The sequence below is a fragment of the Cibotium barometz genome, chromosome 28, assembly GCF_041138505.1.
Source record: "Cibotium barometz isolate CiBa-2024 chromosome 28, ASM4113850v1, whole genome shotgun sequence".
Lineage (NCBI taxonomy): Eukaryota > Viridiplantae > Streptophyta > Polypodiopsida > Cyatheales > Cibotiaceae > Cibotium > Cibotium barometz.
The window spans coordinates 4,185,847-4,192,860 of record NC_141073.1 but is presented as its reverse complement, the minus strand read 5'-3'; positions in this window follow the sequence as shown (position 1 = coordinate 4,192,860).

Here is a 7,014-nt window from a genome sequence, read left to right as displayed (position 1 = left end):
TAAGGTAATCCCAAACACTTGGGAGAATTTAAGGATATGTTTATTGAGAATTTTGTGCCACACGAGATGAGCAAAGTAGAGCGCTTGATACTTGGTTTTTTATCTCATAAAAGAATCTTACAGTTCAGGAGTATGCAGACAAGTATCGAGAGGTGCTTATGAAAATACCCTAAATTTTATCAAACTTCTTAGAGGTTCATAAATTCTCCTTGGGGTTAAATGATAAACTTCGACCATTAGTCCGCTGAGAGGTGTCAAACCTTATCTAGAGCAATAGAAAAGGCTTAAGTTTATGAAGATGGTCGAAAGGATCAAAGTCAGACATTGGGTCAAGGTTCCAAGTCTCATTTTATGCGACCTACTCATGAAGCTTCCAGGTACACTAGTGGGCAAGGGAAAGACATCTATCTCTAGTGTACATTCTTCTACAAAAACTCTTATAGGAGTTAAGAGAAAGGTGTCAATGAAGAATGACCCCTGATCTTATCTCACTCTAGAGCAGTTTGAGAAAGCAAAGAATGAAGGCTTATGCTATGCTTATATGAGCAAGCATCAAAGGTGTGATTGTCCATTAAAGAAGCAGTGCATAGCTCTGCAAATATGACCACTGAACCTATAGATTCACATCACGAGGATGATAGCTCTGCAAATATGACCACTGAACCTATAGATTCACATCACGAGGATGATCTCGACGAAGATTTATTTGATGATACTCTAGACTAGACACCCGAGCATTCTACTACGATACTCTCAGTGTCAATTGAGAAACAGATACCCATGGCAGATACAGTCTTATCTTGAGAGGCTAGTCACAAAAATTACCAGTTCTTGGTTTTAGAACTTATTATCATGAAGGGTTCAGTTGAAGGGAAACCAGTGAAGGTACTCTTCGATACAAGCTCTGGCCATAATGTGGTTAGTTCTCAACTTGTCAAGAAATTAAAGTTGAAAATGCAACCATCGCCATATCAGTACTACACACAGTTAAGCTAGCACATGGCAAAGGAATAGAGGTTTGGGATCAATAAGTTATAAGCCTTGGTCTCACCATTCAGTCCTACTTTTAGGAGCTCAACTTTGATATTACTCAAGTGGGACGTTTTGATGTTGTGCTAGAGAAAGAATGGCATGCACAGAAGAAGCCTCTCATCGACTTTGTCTATCAATTTATGCATGAGGGGAGGATGTATCACATTAAAGGTGAGCCAGATATACCCAAGAATGCAATAATCATTGCTACACAAATGCTTAAAATATCTTGTAAGCCTTTCTTTTTAGGTTGGGTTCAAAAAAGTCCAAGTGTTATAGACACACATGAAAGTGGAACTCCAACTTGTAATGCCACAAAATCTCTGCAAGAGAAAAGTCTAATATAATTTTTTGATGTTTTCAAATCTGACATGTCCTCTTCTTTGCCTCCACACAGAAATTTGGAGCATCAAATACATCTTGTGCCCTGTCCAAGTGCGGTCAATAGACCTTCGTACACCGAATGAGTTTGGTTGAGGAGAACAAGATGTCGAAGGTGATTGAGGAAGGTGATTGAGGAGTGCCTCATGAAAGGACTCATTCGCCCCAATTTCTCACCGTTCGCCTCTCCAGTTTTGCTAGTTAAGAAGAAAGATGGTTCTTATCGAATGTGTATCAATTACTATAGAACATCCATATCCAATGCCAAGGATCAATGATTTGATAGACGCTCTAGGTGGAGCTAAGGTCTTCAATAAGATAGATTTAAAAAGTGGATATCATCATATTCATATAATAAAGATGAAGATGTCTCTAAGACTGCTTTTTGTACTCGTTTTGATCATTATGTCATTTGGGCTTACTAATGCACCAACCACATTTATGATGTTAATGGATGATGTCCTTAGGCCATTCATGGGTAAATTTGTGGTGGATTTTATTGATAACATTTTGGTTTATAGTAAATCTTTACTGGAGCATGAACCACACTTGTTTACAGTATTTGGCATGCACAAGGAAAATGTGTTATATGTCAATCAACAAAAGACTTTCCTATGTCAAGAGGAATTTGAGTATTTGGGACATATTATATCGGCGCTAGGCTTAAAGATGGATCCGAAGAAAGTAGCAATAATCTTGGCTTGACCTGTTCCATAGGACATTATTGTGTAGGCTCATATTTTTCTTAGGACTATCTGATTTTTATAGAAAGTTTATTATTTTCTATTCTGAAATAGTAGCACCATTGACTGACTTATTGCAAGTTACCATTGTTTATGTCTGGACTAACATTCAACAAGTTTTGATAAATTAAAGCAGACGGTTATAATTGCACATGTGTTGAAGATCATGGATCCATCATTACCTTCTGTCATTGAGGCAGATGCTAGTAGCATTGCCATAGGAGCTGTGTTAAGCCAAGAAGGCCGACCAATGGCTTTTAAAAGTCAGAAGCTCAGTAATTCACAACGTAAGTTGCCCACACTTGAGGTTGAATCATATGAAGTTATACATGCACTCAAGGTATGGAGGCATTCCTTGTCTGGAGCTGATTTTAAGGTATATATGGATCATGATACACTAAAGTATTTTTGTAACCAACCGGATTTAAGAGGCCGTTGGGCAAGATGGGTCGAATTGATGCAAGAGTTTCACATGGAAATCTTGTATAGATGAGGAAAAGAGAATATTGTCCTTGATGTATGGAAATCTTGTATAGATGAGGAAAAGAGAATATTGTCCTTGATGTATTGTCTCATATAATGTATCACATGAGTTTCAGTATAGTCGAGAATGAGATCATTCATGGAACACGTGAAGCTCAAAAGACGAATCCGTATGTTCAATCATTATGGAATAAGGCTAGCCAAGTAGATGAGGAATCAGCTTTGTCTGATTTATTATCTGGTAAATATAGATTTACCATTGAGAATGGAATTCTCAAGAGGAACGGCAAGGTAAGCATTCTGGACTCAAATAATTTGAAGTTATTAGTGATGTAAGAATGTCATGAGAATAGTCCATGTGTTGGACACCCGAGAATAAAGAAACCTATTGAGCTCATTAGACGTTTCTACTAGTGGCCACAGTTAAAGAAACATGTTAATCATGTGACACATTGTTTACAGCATCAGGTTACTAAATTCGAGCATGTGAAGTCATCCAAATTGTTACATCAGATTATCTAAGATAGTACATTTTTTTTCCTACTTATTGCCAATGTGTTTGGCTTGCCAGAATCCATTGTGTCGGATAGAGAGCCACAATTTACAAGTAATTTTTGGCAGCATGTTTTTTGTAAACTTGGCACATAACTCTACATGAGTAGCAATGATCATCCATAGATTGATGGTCACAACCAAATCTTGGAGGATATGTTGAGAGCTTATGTTAGAGAATGACAGAACGATTGGGAAAAGTATTTACCTTTACTGGAGTTTGCGTATAGTTCGTGCAAGCATTCCTCTATAAACTTTTCTCCGTTTTGAATTAAATTATGTGTATACTCCATTGATGCTAGGTACAATTAGATTACCTCAGAAGACACCCAGTGCAGCTGAATTTTTGTCTTAGATGTAGTTAAATTTAGCTACAACTCAAGATTATATCTATCGGGCTACGGATCAAGCGATTAAGTATGCTAATCACAAGATGATAGCTCGTTCTTTTAAAGAGGGGGAAAAGTGTTTCTACTTGTTCCTCGGAGAACTAAGATGCTTCGTGGGTGGCGGGTAAATCTACTAAGTTAAGACGAACGGTAAGATCAGTGTGTGTGTTAATTCAAAAAAAGTAAATACAACCACAGTAAGAGATCATTAACCACGGCCATACACTGAACATGTGCTTGAAATAGTGGTAAGAAAAGAACTTGCAGATTTTTTGGGTACAACCAGGTATCCACTGACACAAAGGACCAGCATAAGACAACATTTGCTACATAATGGGAAACATTCACATATAAAGTAATGCTATTTGGTTTAATCAACATGCCAGCTATGTTTTAGAGTCTTATGTGCATAGCGTACAAGGATTTACTAATGAAAGTTCTTAGAGATCTTCATGGATGATCATTGTGTGAACTCAAAGTTGAGACGAGAGCATATACATCATTTGCGGCGGCGGCTAGTGTTGGAAAGATGCTGACTTTACAGACTGTGTCTAAACCTTGAAAAGTGCAAGTTCATGGTTAGATAGGGTGTAGTCATAGGACACGTGGTGTCTAAAAATGAAATCTCCATAGATGAAGCAAGAAATATCCGAGTGATTGTAGAACTTGAAAGACCTAAAACACCAGAAGCATGGGTCACATAGGGTATATTATAGACACTTCATATTCATGTATGAAAAAATTGCTAGACCACTATATATATGCCCAGTTGGTATGTGTTGTGTGGAATGAGGAGTGTGAATAGTCATTCCATAAACTTAAGGAGGCCTTGATAATAGCTCCAATTCTCAGAATATCCATTGATCTCTCGAGCACTTGAAAAATTCATCATGCATTGAACACTTAGGCTCTAAAACCTCGACAAATCAAAAGCCCATGAACCCTCATCGAGCATCTTACATAGTATGAAAAAACTGCATGGAGCATGACTAGGGCACTAACACTATATGGTGCGGCATTAGGCACAAATTGTTGTTGAGACCCAAGTAGCACGGACACTTTAAAATTTCAAAAAAATAACTTCTTGGATTGAAAATGATTCAACTCTCAAAACGATCCTACTTCATGAATCATCGATCCAACTTTAGGATTGCTAGCTTCAAGGATCGCTTGCAGTATGGAATCATCATCTTCACAGATCGACGATCCTACCCCTCAAATTTCCACAATCCAACTTCTTGAATCGCTCAAATTCTTGAATCACTTGCTTCTCTAATCGGTTGTTCAAGTGTGATCGCCCAATCCTACTCTAGATCATCGATCCAACCTTATGCCACATCATCAAGTGGGTATAAAATGAAACACTACACCAATCCAACCCTATTACAATATAGAGCTCTTGTAAATGCATGACTCGATTGACAAACACCGGTGAAGAAAACCAGCCACTCCTCATCGTCCCCACTCATCCCCCTCGCTGCTCGTTTATCCAAGGTAGGCACCCAATGTATCCTTGATTCATATATTTGTTGAGGTTTTCTTTTGTTCACGGTGCAAACATGATCTTCTTGGGGAAGGGCAGAAATGTTCACATGTTTTGTATATGCAGCCTTGAGATGCCTTGACCTATTGTTGGGGCAAGGAATATACATTTTGTATACAATCTCAAGCAGGTCAAATAAAAAAGGCCTTATTTTCGTGGCCATAAAAATGAACAACCTCACACAATAGAATCACTACCTCAAGGATCAACCGTGTACAGGAAAGCCGAGCATTGAATCGGTTCGATTCTAGGATTGATTGCACAATTGGATCAGTTATATTCTAGGATCACCTGCATGGACGAGTGGGATTGTTAACATAGTGGAATCGTTGAATGATCCGAGTGCACAATCATCCAATGATTCAAGAAACAGAACATTAATTGAGCAAGTTTGGTCACATTTTTACAGATTATACTTGTCCCAAGAGGGATGCATGCCAATTGATGCTCACAGTAATTTTAGTGGACGCACATATGCTTGAGAAGTGTGATGCCTTGCAATATGACTAGTGAATGCAAGCAGAGCTTGATAAATCAGTGTAGATTAGCATATCTAAGTGCATTACTCACAATGACTGCTATACTGGTACATACCCCTACAAAAGGGAAGGCCAAAAAGTTGGTGGGAGAGAGCCAAGGCGAGGCCAAGGCCCCCCCGCTAGAGCTATACGTATCCCGTGGAGCTCTTTGAAGCTAGGGAGAGTTATTTAGATGTAGCAGCCTTAAAGGCATGGGTGGTGTGAATCTCAAATTGTAATGTTGGGATCTACTAGCATTCACGCATTGCTCTATGGTAGTCCCTACCCTTAAATGCCAAAAGATGACATTGGAGAATAAGCCAACAAAATAGCTATTGCAAAAGATTAGGGTTTTGCCCTTGTTTGAATTGCCTCCATGGGAAACAAACTTGGCTAGGTGTTGCCAGGTCATACATTCATTTGATAACTGCACAAAAACATTCATCATACAGCCACTAGGGCCACCAAGAAATGAAAGAATAATTGTCAAACTCACACAAGAGTTGGTCAGACATTTAACTTACCCTTGGTCACACCAGGGAGTGGATTTTAAGTGTAATAAATCTACAGAAAAGGTAGGTTTACTAATAAAACTTGTAGAAAAGGCAGCCTATTTCAGACTAATAAGCACAAACCACATTAGGAGGATGTGATTTTATCCCATCTTATTATGCCATGCAGGTTGTACTACACTTACCTATCCTTTTATAAGCCACATTGCACAACCTAGGTGGATGTAGGGCTACTCACGTGCTTCAACAGAGCCCACTTATACTCGAATCCTATCAAGGTTAAAAAAAAACTAGGATGAGCTTATTTATGTTAAGATTAAGAGGGTGTGTGCACTGAAGAACCTAAAGGAACCCTACCTTGGAATAGCTCCCCTACTTACAAGAGTCATTTTTCAGGCCATCAACTCCCTAGATATGCCCTCACCTCCGCTAACAGAAGAAGATAGTTTTCAACAAAAGACACCACCACCCAAGGATAAGAGACACGGAGAAGCAACCACCTCCCAAAAAGCAAAAATTTGTCATTGGATGAGCATAGGAATGCCACAATTAAGTTTAGTTCGGAGCTAAAGATGCACACTAAAGTAGATAAAGAAGCCCAAAAAGAGAAGAAGGCAAAGGAAAAGCAAAAATGGACAAGGAGGCTATGGTTGAGATTGAAGAGAAGCAACGAGACACATTGAAACCATAGCCAGGCCCGCAACCTTCAACAGAACCACCCCCACCATGTTGATCTGTCCCCTCAACAATTTTCATGCAAATGCAAGTAGTTAAGCTATTCTCTAAGCTCTTTGAAAATGGCAAGCAGATAGCACAATTGTTGGATGCGGGTGATGTTGTAAATTATGCAGTAGTGCTAAG